This window comes from Oryctolagus cuniculus, chromosome 14, assembly GCF_051225735.1.
Source record: "Oryctolagus cuniculus isolate XC-2025 breed Fujian yellow rabbit chromosome 14, ASM5122573v1, whole genome shotgun sequence".
NCBI classification, from domain to species: domain Eukaryota; kingdom Metazoa; phylum Chordata; class Mammalia; order Lagomorpha; family Leporidae; genus Oryctolagus; species Oryctolagus cuniculus.
The window spans coordinates 83,235,234-83,249,897 of NC_142880.1; the positions used below are offsets into that span (position 1 = coordinate 83,235,234).

The 14,664-nt window shown below is 50.0% G+C and overlaps 1 pseudogene; it reads right to left on the minus strand.

Annotated features, from left to right (window-relative positions):
- Nucleotides 1–6,156: 6,156 nt before the first annotated feature.
- LOC127492883 (small nucleolar RNA SNORA51) lies at nt 6,157–6,261 on the minus strand (annotated as a pseudogene).
- Nucleotides 6,262–14,664: the final 8,403 nt, after the last annotated feature.

A 14,664-nucleotide genomic window follows, 5' to 3' on the forward strand; every position in this document is an offset into this window, starting at 1 on the left:
TCTATGATTTGTCTGATTGTTTTTCTTGTTCCTCACCACACACACAAGATTAGTTCCTAAAAATTGCCTAGTGAATTACAAAAGGAAGTTTTCTTTCGTACTCTGGCTTTGGTCCTGTGCCAGTCGGTGGCAAGGCTGCAGTAGCAAACCCTCACCACCCTCCGAATGTCCCTTATTTCAAACACCTTCGTTACTCCTCAGTCCTCAAGGCTGACCTAAGGAGAACGGTTTCTTCCTGTCGACTGTATTAGTTTTCATCTGAAGCACTGTCCTCATTAGTGTTATCAGAAATTCTCATTTTCCAGTTTTCCAGTTATTATAAAATACTCAACCCTTCTCTTTTCTGACAGATTTCATTATGGTGCCATAACAAATATCACTGAAGTAACTAGCTTGCCAAATAAATACAAGGCAAGCTTATCTCACGGGAAGAGTTGGTTCATTTTATACAAACTTGTAGGTTAAAATGGGCTTTGTAAACAACTCAGAAAAATAAATCGTGTATCTTGAATTTTTAAGTGCTCAATTAAGACAAAATATACTTAACTTATTTACAGAATTCTAGTCAGTAACACAACTTTACAGCAAACATACTAAATTTTGGACTGACAGTTCAGCGAGGCCTCTTGTTGAATTGTGGCTCCTGATCCAACCTGGTGATCTCTTCTGTTCCTTAAATATATGCCTTGTTCCAGAGCCTTACTCTGGCCCTCGGACAGAGACCCACGTGGCCACGGGTGCATTTCATTTCATTGTAACTTGGTTCCTCCTCCCTCTCTCTCCTCCCAGCCAGATGAGAGAAGCCACATCATTACATGCTAAAATACTCTTGTGTAGTTTCTCATGGAAAAAAAAAGTCTTCGTTTTAGACCTTTATTTTACCCAGTTCTCTCTTTAGCGAGTAGTTGTTGAGTTCCAGGGTTGTGCCTCAGAGCTGTGTTCATGTGCTGAGGTTAGAACGGGGCACCGGCCCTCGGAAGTTTTACATTTCAGTAGAAACACAAGGTGTGTCAATGAGCTACAGTAAAATGGGGGTTCTGATGGAAGTGCTCACTCAGTGACAGCCTGTGGAGAAGGAGATGGTGTACAAAGAACACGCAGTGCTCACAGGCTCTGTCCAGCGCTTCGGGTCTGCTCCCATCTCTTCTTAAGGTCGCTCCTCAGACCCATCACCGCCACCAACAGCCAAAATGGTGGAGCAGGTGGACTGCAAGTCTGCTTTTCAAGAAGTCTTGGACACTGCAGGAGATAAACGTGTCGTGGGTAAGTTCTCAGCCATGTGGTATAGACCCTGCAAAATGATCAAACCTTTTTTTTTTTTTTTTTTTAAAGAGAACTCTGTGTTGAAAGGCCAACTTACTTCTTAAAGCATCCACGTATGTTCTGGTCACCTAAGTCACACACTTCTTTTCTTTATTTTTTTTTTTTAAGATTTATTGATTTATTTGAAAGTTTCAGAGAGAGAGAAGGAGAGGCAGAGAAAGAGAGAGGTCTTTCTTCCACTGGTTCACTCCCCAGTTGGCCGCAACCGCCAGAGCTGTGCTGATCAGGAGCCAGGAACTTCCAGGTCTTAAAACACAGGTGCAGGGGCATGGGCCATCTTCCACTGCTTTCCCAGGCCATAGCAGAGAGCTGGATCGGAAGTGGAGCAGCTGGGACTTGAACCAACACCTATATGGGATGCCAGCACTACAGGCGGTGGCTTTACCTGCTACACCACAGCGCCGGCCCCAAACCTTTCTTTTATTCCTTCTCTGAAAAGTATTCCAACGTGTTGTTCCTTGAAGTAGAGGTGGTTGACTATTGGGATACAGCTGCAGAATGTGCAGTCAAATGCAGGCCAGCCTTCCAGGTTTTTTTTTTTTTTTTTTTTTTTTTTTTTAAGATTTATTTATTTATTTGAAAGGCAAAGGGAAAGAGGAGGGTTCTTCCATCCGCTGGTTCATTGCCCAAATGACCACAATGGCTGGAGCTGTGCCAATCCAAACCAGGAGCCTGGAGCTTCTTCTGAGTCTCCCATGTGGGTATAGGGGCTCAAGAACTTGGACCATCTTCTGCTTTCCCCAGGCCATTAGCACAGAGGTCGATTGGAAGTAGAGCAGCCGGGACTCGAACCGGCACTCATGGGATGCCAATATTGCAGGCATTAGCTTTACCAGCTATGCCATAGTGACAGCCACCCCAGGTTTTTAAAAAGAGGCAAAAAGTGGGTGAATTTTTTGGAGCTAATAAGCTTGAAGCCACCATTAATGAATTATTCATGTTTTCTGAAAACAACCAGCCTTCAGCTGTTTAAGACTTGCAAATTTTTTTATTTACAAAAAGTAAATATGGAAACTATGCACCCAACTGCCATCTGATTATAAATGACGATAAATATCAAGTCTACCCTTTTTTTAAGAAAAAGTGCCGTACCCAAAACTGTAAAAATTTTTAAAAGGTTTATTTATTTAAAAGGCAGAATTGGAGAGAGAGATCTTCCATCCATTGGTTCATTCCCCAAATGGCCACATCAGCTGGGGCTGGGACAGAGCACAGCCAGGAGCCAGAAGCTTCTGGGTCTCCCACGTGGGTACAGGGCCCAAGCACTTGGTTTCCCAGCCCCATGTACTGTTTCCCCAGGCACATTAGCAAGGACCTGGATCAGAAATGGAGCAGCCAGGACTCAAACCTGTGCCCATATGGGATGCCAGTGTCACTGGTGGCGGCTTTACCTGTTATGCCACAGCACCAGCCCCCAAAACTGTATAATTTGATAGTCATTCAAAAACCGCTGTCGGGGCCAGTGCTGTTTACCAACTGCCTGAAAGATATCTTTTATATGATCCCCATTTGTTATTGGAACTGTATAATTTGATAGTCATTCAAAAACCGCTGTCGGGGCCAGTGCTGTTTACCAACTGCCTGAAAGATACCTTTCATATGATCCCCACTTGTTATTGGATACAAGATCCAGTTCATGTTTTATACATTGCATTTGGCTGGTTAGGTTTCAAATATAGAATAGTTTTTTCATTTTAATGCCATGGCTTTTTTGAAGAAGGCAAGGCGGCTGTCTTGTGGAATGTCCTTATGGTGTCATCCCAAGGACCAGGGCGTAGCCTGAAAGGGGGCCGCCCTCTCGCCTGTCCTGCCCCTGCGTCGGTGGGAACCCAGCGCAAGGTGGCTGATGGGTATCTGGCTGCCCAGCCAGGGTTTCCTGTGTGGCAGAGCAGCTCCCTCACTGCCTTCCACTGAGAATCAGTCTCAACACGAGGGTTTGTAAAGAGAAAAATGCGTCCCTTATTGTGGGATTTTCTGGTTGCTTCCTCAGCCTTTGATTCAGGTATACGTTTTGGGCCACAAGGCGACACTGGTAATGTGTACTTCCTAAGGCGTCTCATCAGGGGGCATACGCTGGCAGGGGGTCTCTGGAGGATGCTACAGTGCTTGAGTAGTGGGCACTATGCCTCTTCATTATATGGGTAAGATTTGGGACATGATAGTCCTAGAAATGTCTAGTGGCTTTTTGTTTTGTCTTCTTTTTCACTGGAGTCAAGGCTCTGTCCCCACTAGCTTGCCTGTTCATTTACAAAAGTTGTGCAGGTTTATTTTAACCTAGAAAAGCAGCGGGACTACGCTATGGAAGAGGGGCACTGAACCCAGTGCCAACTTCATGGACTTGCTGGGGTCTCGGAAGCTCCTTGGTTGTTAAAGCACAACCCTGAGCCGGGGGTCAAAACACCAACATGTTTGTTTCTCTCTCCTCTTTGTATCAACACAGGTTGAACTCACAGGCAGCTGCGTTCTGTCCCAGATACACCCAAGTTAGACAGAACTCGCTGTGCCTTGAAGTGGTGCCAAGCAACTCGTGTGCAGAGCTTGAACTTTTCCACGGCTCCGTGCTGCTTGTTGGAAGCGGAGCTGTGGAGCCGGTGCAGCCGGGCCAGCCACAGCCACAGCCACAGCCACAGCCACAGGTTTGAGTTTCTCTGTTTTCACTCCTGGCCAGTGGAACCCTTGGCCTGGGGGACTCTTCATGGTGCAAGGCACTTGGGAAATATTCAAAACTGAGAGTCGTTGATGATAGTTCCTCTTCGATTCTTTCTCAGCCTCGGAAGTGGAAAGTCTCTGAGTAGCCAAAGCTCCTTAACAAGCCGGAGTTTGCTCTTGATTCCAGCGGCTGCCCGCATCCAAGTCCTCTGGGCCTGTCTGTCGGAATGTACTTAGCGAAGAGTGCTTTGAAGAACTGTCTGGTCCGGGAAGCAAGGCATCGCTGTCTGGTGATCCAAACCCTTTTTCTTTCCAAGTGAAACATTGATTTCCACGCTACTTTAATTTCCCAGTAGGCAAAAAACTTCAGATGCCAGTAACCACTGGACCAGGTCGGAGCGCAGCGAGGCCCGGAGCGGTCCCGTCCACCTGCTGCTCGGCAGATGGCTGTAAAGTGGGAAACAGGCCTTTGGGCTGCAGCTGTGTGGTTGGGTTTTAGCACGAGAAGTTAGAGCAGGAGGGTCTTAAGATGTGACCGTGACAAGACCTGCAAGTGAACTGTTCCTACTTTTTCTCACCAGCTGGAACCTGAGAAAGATCAGAGTCTCGTTTCCACAGGGGCGGGTCTTTTCCGTAGAGCTGTCAGCTACCCCCACAGCGGCTTGGGGTTTTTTCTTTTTTTTTTTTTTAATGAACACTGAGACTTTGGCAGTCATCTAGAAGAGCAAAGCTTTCTGACTGACGGGGAGTTGGAACTCATCCACGTTCACCGGACTCCGAGGTGCGTGGACAGCCAGCCACGGGAGAGAGCCCGTCGGCAGAGCTGGAGGCCATCATTTCTGTTTTGGCCTGACCGGCACACGTCCTGTGCTGTCTCGGGCAGGGAGGTCCGTGCTGGCCGGGGCCCTTCCTTGCCTTTAAGACAGAGAGCACAGAGCGCTGAGGGATGCCGAGCCGGGGGAGCAAATCGGCTGCTTTACTGTAGGGACTGGGTCCAGTCCTCAGGGCAGCCCATGGTCTGGAAATACGGAAGCTCAGCTTACTGAATCGCAGCTAGAAGGCTCCTTCCACCTTTCAAAGGCTCTTTGTAGACTGCACTGTGAAGGAAGAAGGCGGACTTCTTAATTCGTTTACTCTGTCTGACTATTGTCACTCTTTAGTCATGAACTTGCAGAGCAGAGTGGGATTCAGAGAGATGATCTGTTCTGGCCATGTCATTTCCCGGATGAGGAAACCAGGTCACAGGAAGGCGAGGCCCACAGTGCTCGGTCCTTGGCACCTACTCCAATCTGATGGAGAAAGGGAGAGGTCTTCTGTCCTCTGGGTCACTCCCCCAAATGCCTGCAACGTCCAGGACGGGCCAGGTGGAAGCCAGGAGCCAGGAACTCACTGGCTTTTCCATGTGGATGGCAGAACCAAGACTCGTCACCTGCTGCCTCCCGGGCACGTTAGCAGGACGTTGGAGCACAAGCAGAGGTGGGACTCGATCCCATAACCTGCTCCCCTCAATTAGGTAACTTTCTAAAGGAATGTTAATGGCCGCCTAAGTTTACAACACACAATTTCGCGAATCTAAGTTCACCTTCCCGTGTAGTGCAGGTGCCTTACCACTGGCATTCCCAGTTCCTCTCAGCCCTTAGGGAGCTGCTGTCAGGTGACTCACCTGTGTGCTTTGATCTCCCAGATGCTGTTCTCTCTCAGGGCAGCTAGGAATTGTGAGAGTTAAAGATTTGATTTGGGGCTGGCACTGTGGCATAGCAGGTTAATCCTCCACCTGCAGTGCCAGCATCCCATATGGGTGCCGGTTTGAGTCCCAGCTTCTCCACATCTGATCCAGCTTTCTACTATGGCCTGGGAAAGCAGTGGAAGATGGCCCAAGTCCTTGGGACCCTGCATTCGTGTGGGAGGCCCAGAAGAAGCTCCTGGCTCCTGGCTCCTGGCTTCGGATTGGCTCAGCTCTTGCTGTTGTGGTCATCTGGGGAGTGAACCAGCGGATGGAAGACCTTTCTCTCGCTCTCTCTGCCTCTCTGTAACTCTGCCTTTTAAATAAATAAACAAATCTTTAAAAAATCAACTTGACATTTATTTACTTCTTGATGCTCATCCTTGCTTTACGTAGATCCAAGCTTCTGAGCTGTATCATTTTCCTTTTTATCATTTTTTTCTTTTTTTCTTCTTTTTTCTCCATGTCCCCCCATTCACAACACAGAGCAGGCACGAGGTCTGCTCTGCCTCCTCCTCCAGCGTTGTCAGTGTAGGGACGCAGCCTGTGCGTAGCACCAGGAGGCCGTCATTTGCCGCCTGGATTTTTTGCAGGGCAGGTCGGCTGGCAGTGAGTCCCCTCAGTTTTTATTTGTCTGAGAAACTCTTTCTCCTTCACTTTTTAAAAAGACGATGTGTTTTTTGTTAATTTGAAAGACATAAAGAAAAAGAGGAAGAGATCTTCCAATCTGCTGGTTCCTTTCCCAGAAGGCCCCCAGAGTCAGGAACTCCACTTGGGTCTTCCTCGTGGTGGCAGCTGCCCTGTACTTGCCCGTCTCCCACTGCTCTCCACGTGCGTTCGCAGGAAGGAGACTCCCTGGGTACAAAGTCTGGGTTTTTCTTCTTTGAATCCTTTAAATATTTCACTCTACATTTTCTTGCATGATTTCTGATGAGAGGGCCACTCTAATTCTTTTTTTTTTAATGATTTATTTATTTATTTGAAAGGCAGAGTTACAGAGAGAGAAGAGGCAGAGACAGAGAGAGGTCTTCCATCCGCTGGTTCACTCCCCAGATGGCCGCAACGGCTGGAGCTGTGCCGATCCGGAGCCAGGAGCCAGGAGCTTCTTCTGGGTCTCCCATGTGGGTGCAGGGCCCAAGGACTTGGGTCATCTTCTACTGCTTCCCCAGGCCACAGCAGAGAGCTGGGTCAGAAGTGGAGCAGCTGGGACTCGAACCAGCATCCATATGGGATGCTGGCGCTGCAGGCGGCAGCTTAAACTGCTATGCCACAGCGCTGGTCCCCACTATAATTCTTATCCTTTTTCCTCTGTAGGTTAAAAAAATCCATTTTGGCTTTTTTTTTTAAATAAACATTTATTTATACAAGAGGCAGAGCTAGAGAGGGAGAGAGGACTTCCATCTATTGATTCACTCCGCAAATGGCCACAACAGCTGGAACCGGGCCAATACAAAGCCAGGAGCCAGGAGCTTCTTCCGGGTCTCCCACGTGGGTGCAGGGTCCCAAGGACTTGGGCCATTTTCTACCACTTTCCCAGGCCATAGCAGAGAGCTGGATCAGAAGTGGAGCAGCCAGGACTCTAATTGGCACCCATATGGGATGCTGGCAATGCAGGCGGTGGCTTTACCCACTATGCCATTGGCACAGGCCGCTAATTTGGCTTCTTGCAGATAGTTGTCTTTAGGTTTATTTTATGCAGTTTCGGTGTGATATGATCTAAGTGTGGCTTTTTGGCTTACCTTTTTAGGTTTATTTCTGTTAGGGCGTTTCTGTTTCGTGGCGTAGACGTTAGATTCTCTAGAAGTTCTGGCTTGCTTACCTTGCCCGTCTGTTTCTTGCGTGTTCTCTTTCTTCCCTTCCCGTGGGGCCCCCACCCTGTTCAGGAGAGTCATTTCAGTTCCCTGATGAACCTGACATCCGTGGTGCTGCTTTGATCCGACTGTCGTGATTCCCCTGTCGTCGTGAGCTCCCCATGGACTGGATGATGCAATCCGAGACATAATACGGAGAGCGAGGACTGGCGCGGCTCCGGCCAGGTGCTGGGCGGGGCCGCTGGTGGTGGTAGGCAGTGCCAGAGGCCGTGTCTGCCACAGTGGCCTTGTGTTTTGTCGCCCCTCTTGACTTCAGTTTTCTAAGAACTCCTCCTGAGAGGCAGCGGTGTCTGGCAGCCCTTTCCGCCATGGCCACTGTTTGGCTATAGGGTGGGAGTGTTCTCTGATCTCCAGTCTCCCTGGCCAGCGACTTGCACTCGTGGTCCTCCGTGGGCAGCCTTCTTGGTCCTCCCAGGTGCCTCTGGCAGGGGCGAAGGGCTGGGGTGAGGGGAATGTCCCCTCCTGCTTTACCTTCATAAGGTCTGAAGGCGGCCCAGGGCTTCCCTGGGGAGGCCTCTCCCTCAGCTCTGCTCCTGTTGCACCAGCATTCCTCCCCTTCTGCCACCTCCAAGAGGCTTCCCCTGGGACTGTGAACCCCAAAGTGACTCTCCCAGGTCATGGCTGCAGCTCTTCTGCTCTATTAAAGGAGGCTTGGCTGGGATCTGGGTTTGCCTGTCTCTCCCTGCTTCAGGAAGACAGTTTGCCTCAAAAACTCAGTTCTCATGAGTCCAAGGAAAGTCACTGGTTTCATGTGTGTCCAGCTTTTTCTTGGAAGGGTAGGAAGAATGTCTTCCAAGCCCTGTATGTGTTAAAACTGAATCAAGAAACCCACTGCCCGAGACAGACACCCCACGTTGACACTGGCCTCCTGTATCAGGGTGCCTGTTTGAGTCCTGACTGCCCTGCTTCTGATCCAGCTCCTCGCCAGTGCAGCTAACACAGCAGAAAACGGCCCGAGTACTTCGGTGCCTGCCGCCCCCGTGAGGAGACCCAGATAGAGTTCCTGGCTCCTGAGTTTCGCCTTGACCATCCTCAGTTGTTGTGGCCATTTAGGGAGTGAACCAGTGGATGGAAGATTCTCTCCTTCTATCATTCTTTCAAATAAATAAATAGATCTTTTAAAAAAGAAGTCTAATGTCTATCAAAGAGTCTTCCATTATAAAAATAACTTCACATGCACATTAGTAGAAGGAAAATTACTCAAAAGACTTTTTTTCAACTTTTATTTAATAAATATAAATTTCCAAAGTACAGCTTTTGGATTATAGTGGCTTTTCCTCCCATAACCTCCCTCCCACCCGCAACCCTCCCATCTCCCACTCCCTCTTCCATCCCATTTTTCATCAAGATTCATTTTCAATTATCTTTATATACAGAATGTGGGGAGCAATCCGGACTAGACTGTTACTCGAATTAAGACTTATTCTATGCATCTGCTCTCCCACAATATGGCGCTGGGAGAGAAGTAAACAGCTTCCGCACAGCTGCCTCCAGTTCAACCAATTAACTGTAGGACTTGCTCCTGATTGGAGAGCAGCGTACTTGGCGTGTGGGCAGCCGAGTTGGGATTGGCGGAGGAGGACTATAAAGGAGGAGAGAGACGGCATGCACCAGGAACATCTATGGGGAACATCTAAGGGAACCCGTGCAGCCCCCGAGAAGAGCCGGCCGGCGATATGCCGCTCCCCTGCGGAAGTGGGGAATGTGGCCAGGGGGAACTGCCCTTCCACGGAGGTGGAAGGGACAGTAGCCAACCCGGGAAGAACCAGCAGCAAACCCGGGGAGGGCCGAGCAGACGAAAGAACAGCGCAGGGTCCTGTGTTGCTCCTCCACGAAGAGGGGGAGCGACATAATGGTGCCGTGACTCGGATAGGAAACCTAGGACGGATAGCAAACTTAGGAGGGAAGAAACGGGAAGAAACGGGAAGAATTGGGAAAAATACCGGAGAGAGAGACTAGCAAACAGCCTAGGGAAAAGCCGGACGAAAAGGGTGCCGGAAGAAGCTGTTGAAAGCCTAGGCATAGACTCAGATACGGACTACGGGGGGAAGCTGGGAGAAATCTCTAAGGTCGAAAGCGAAAGTGAAAGCTAGAACAAACAGACTCGGACGCGGATTGTGGGGAGAGGCCAGGAGAAATGAGGGAGGAATATCGTTGGAGGAAAGTTTGGGGAAACATACCGGGTAGAGAAAACTGTTAGGGAAATTGAAGCCGCGGGGGGCAGGCCGAGGCGGAAACGGAAGCCACTTTGGGGTTCTCAAGTTAGCCCGGGAATAGGGGGCGAAAAGTTGAAACCAGAAGCTGAAACGTGAGCCAGGTTGGGATCCGTCTGATTAGCCCGGGGAGCAAAGGACGGGAAGCCAAACCGTGGGGCGGAGACGTACGCTGGGTTGAATTCGCCAGGCTAGCCCGGGGAACTTAGATTGAATGCTAGTGGCGGACACGTGAGCTACGCTGTGTTACTCGCGGAAGCCGCCGCGTGCAGAGAAAGCACGGGGCGTGAATAGATAGGGAACGGGGCTGGCGTAGGCCGTGGTTCAGACGCGAAAGGGTTAAGCGTGGAGACCGCGGAGCGCGCGAAGCCGAGCCGCGCAAAGCCGGGAAGCTGCGCAGATGAGAGAGGCGCGCGGGCTGAAGCGGCGCAGAGCCGGGAACCCGCCGGCGGGGCGAGGTGCCGGAAAGCCGCAGGGATAGGAGAAACAGAAGTTTAGAAGTAAAGTGAGAAAAATAGGAATGCTGGAAGATAGAAGTAAAATGGGAGAAATAGGAATGCCCGGAGATAGAGAAATAGAGAAATAAAAAGGCCTCCCTACAACACTGCAATGTGAGAGCTTGGATTCGGTCTGCCTAATCAAGTGAGGCGATGAGCACCTGCGGGCAGCTAGCAGCTTATGCGCCGCAGGTCACCGAAGACAGGCACGAATTAACATCAGTAAGGCTTCCCCACAATACAACAATATTAAGCTTGGATTCGGTCTGCCTGATTTAAGGCGGTAAGCGCCAGCAAAGCTCGACCAGAGTATGAGCTGCAGGTCACCGAAGATAGGCACGAACCAACACTAATAAGTCTCCCCCACAATAAGGCAATGAGAAGGCTTGGATTCGGTTTGCCTGATAGGTCTTGTAAGTCCCCTGCAGGCAGAGCAGAGCATGCGCTGCAGGGCACCGAACACAGGCACGCATCAGCGCCTAAAAACCTCCTCACAACATGGCGAAGAGAGGACCCGGATTCGGTTTGCCTGATAGGACTTGTAAGAGCCTGTGGCAACTCTAGCAAGTAGAGCAGAGTGTGTGCCGCGGGACACCGAAGACAGGCGCGTATCAACGCTAAAAAATAAAAAGAAAGGGGGATCTGTGGGGAGCAATCCGGACTAGACTGTTACTCGAATTAAGACTTATTCTATGCATCTGCTCTCCCACAATATGGCGCTGGGAGAGAAGTAAACAGCTTCCGCACAGCTGCCTCCAGTTCAACCAATTAACTGTAGGACTTGCTCCTGATTGGAGAGCAGCGTACTTGGCGTGTGGGCAGCCGAGTTGGGATTGGCGGAGGAGGACTATAAAGGAGGAGAGAGACGGCATGCACCAGGAACATCTATGGGGAACATCTAAGGGAACCCGTGCAGCCCCCGAGAAGAGCCGGCCGGCGATATGCCGCTCCCCTGCGGAAGTGGGGAATGTGGCCAGGGGGAACTGCCCTTCCACGGAGGTGGAAGGGACAGTAGCCAACCCGGGAAGAACCAGCAGCAAACCCGGGGAGGGCCGAGCAGACGAAAGAACAGCGCAGGGTCCTGTGTTGCTCCTCCACGAAGAGGGGGAGCGACACAGAAGATCAACTTAGGAAATACTAAGTAAAGATTTCAACAGACTGTACTCATACAGACATGTAGAGTACTGTTTGAGTAGTAGTTTTACCATTAATTCACATAGCACAACACATTAAGGACAGAGATCCTACATGGGGAGTAGGTGCACAGTGACACCTGTTGTTGACTTAACAACTGACACTCTTGTTTATGACGTCAGTAATCACCCGAGGCTCTTGTCACGAGCTGCCAAGGCTATGGAAGCCTCTTGAGTTCGCGGACTCCAATCTTATTTAGACAAAGCCACAGTCAAAGTGGAAGTTCTCTCCTCCCTTCAGAGAAAGTTTCAAAAGACTTTTGTTTCTTAAATAACTTAGAAATAGCAGTTGAAAAACATAAAGCAAGAAAAGCCTTCTGAACAAATTACACGGTCAATTGCTTTGTAATAGCATGTGTTCTTTTTCTCATTTTAAAAACAACACGTGCTCATGGGAAAAATTTGAACTTACAATGAGGTATGTGGAAAAAATATAAATTGTCTGCAGTCTTAGAGATAAGCAGTTAGAACCTTGCTGTATCCCTTTTCCGCACGGCAGATGTATACGGCACACCACCCGAACTGGAATGACGCTAGTGTGCTCTTACTGGTATACTGGCCTTTGCCACTGGGTGTCACATTTAGCCATTTTCTCATGTCACTTACATTTTCTTTTTTAACAAAAGGCTTTATTTTTCTTTATTTGAAAAGCATAGTGATAGCCTAGGGGGAGGGGACAGGAGCAGGGTGATTGTGGAGGGGAAGAGAGTGAGATCTTCAAACCACTGGTTCCCTCCCCAAATGTCCACAACAGCCAGACTGGGCCAAGCCAAAGCCAGAGGCCAGGAATTCCATCCAGGTCTCCCAACTGGCGCAGCAGGCTAAGCCACTGGGAGATAGTAAATGACGCCTTAAGTATTGGTGGCAGGGACCCAGGTACTTGCTCATCATTTGCTGTCTCCCAGGTGCATTAGCAGGAAGCTGGACGGGAAGCAGTGGCAGGAACTGATCCCAGGCACTCTGAAATGGGATGCAGGCTTCCCAGTGGCAGCTTCACCTGCTGTGCCACAACACTGGCCCCATTAAATATTCTTTAACAATGTTTTGGCAACTGCATGGAAACTCATTAAAAGGGATGTGTCAAAATTTAACTATTATCCATTTGAACATATATCGTGATGAACATCCTTGTGCATAAATTCTTGTCTGCAGCTCTTAAAATTTCCTAAAAAGTGGGGCCAGCATTGTGGCGTAGCAGGTAAAGCCACTTCCTGCAATGTCAGCATCCCATATGGGTGCTGGTTCATGTCCTGGCTGCTCCACTTCCAATCCAGCCCCCTGCTAATGTGCCTGGGAGAGCAGTGGAAGAAGGGCCAAATGTTTGGCCTCAGTCACCACGTGGGAGACTTCAGAGAAGCTCCTGGCTTTGCGTGGGCCCAGCTCCAGCCACTGTGGCCATTTGGGGAGTGAATCAGAGGACTGGAGAATTTCTCTCTCTCTCCCGCTGCGCTTCTCTATAACTCTGCCTTTCAAATACATAAATCAATCTTTAAAAACAGAAAAAGTAGCCTGAGGGGACTGTGGTCCTGGCTCTTGTCGTCTACAACCTGAGTAATTTTACTTTTTTGAGTTGCTTCAATTTTCTCATTTGTAAAACGGGCACAACAGCTTCCTTTCCGGGTGGCCGTGAAAATTAAAAACCATTCAACTTTCACTGCACAAATGGTACTGAGTGCCCACCCGTGACAGACACTATGCTGGCTGCTAAGAATACACCGAGAAACAAAAGCAGCTGAGACGGCTTTGTTCTGAGCTTCCTGCCTGCCTGTTGAGAAGGACATCCACCAGATAAGCCTGCAAATGAATGCGAAAGTGGACGGGTGACCTGGGGCTCTGGGAGCACCTGCAGGCCACGAGCTCTGGGGGAGGCAGGGGAGGGGACAGCAGCAGGAGGAGGAGGCCGCTGAGCACCTGGTGAGGCCCCTAGGGTTCTGGGCAGAGGAGACAACGCAGAAAAAGGCTTTGGACAGGATGAGGGAGGGAGCGTGAAGGGGCTGACGCACCCCCCGGCTGGAACAGCAAGAGCAGCGGAAGTGTGGTGCCAGCCTGCCTACCTCCCGGTCCTGTGGGCCGAGGTAAGTGCGTCACCATTGCCACCATCGTAAGAACCAGAGGAAACGGAGGCGGAGGGCAAGGGTACAAACACAGGTCAGGGTTTTCCAGGAGGAAATCCCAAGTGCAACGTGCGGGGGACCTGGGTTGGGCGTGGAGTGGGGAGTGTCTACAGGCTGGCCAGTGAGAAGCTGTAATATATCTGGGAGCGGTGGTCAGAGCAGAGAGAAATGAGTGCTGGTGGGAGTGGAAGTTAGTGCAGTCACTGCGGAAAACAGTGTAGAGATTTTCTTTTAAAACTGGAAGTAGACCTGCCATATGACCCAGCAATCCCATTACTGGGTATATACCCAAAAGACAGGAACCCATTGTATCAAAGAGACACCTGCACCACCATGTTTATAGCAGCACTGTTCACAGTAGGCTAAGGTGTCCATCATCAGATGCATAAATAAAGAAAATGTGGAATACACACACACACACTGGAATCTTATAAAAAAGAAAAATTCCATCATTTGCATAAAAATGGTTGGAACTGGAGGCCATGATGTTGGCTGTGATAAGCCGGACACAGAAAGACAAGTGCCATGTGTGCTCCTTTATGTGGGAACTGAAATAAAATTAAGGCAGTAGCGCAGGAGAGAATGGATTAGAGGGAGGCGAATCTTGGGTGTGTGACCTTGGCCAGCGGCTAGCTGCGGTGCTGCAGCCCCAGAGGCTGTAGTGAGTAGGCAGAGGACACGGGTTGAGGGCAGGTGAATGCACAGGGAATTCTAAGCTGGAAAGGAAGTCAAGGGAAGGCAAGCAGGGGGACAGCGCGGGGCTCCAAGACGCTGAAGAAATGGGGAAGGGGGCCGTGCAGCTTGGAGGGGCTGCAGGTGGCGTGGGCCGAGATCCAGACGTGGAGATTCCTGGTCCAAAGTGGGCCAGTCTCCTGAGCTCAGGGCTCAGGGCGTGGCCTTGCAGGAAGAGAGTTCTCTCACTAATTATTCACCCCTCTGGGCCTACTGCCTGCAGGAGGCACTGTGCAAAGCGGAGGGGTGTTGTGTATCTGGACGATGTGCACGTAAAGCGCCCAGCACAGACAGGGTCCCCCTTGGGGAGCGCTTCGGCACGGTGGCGGTGGAAGCTGCAGGTGCTGAG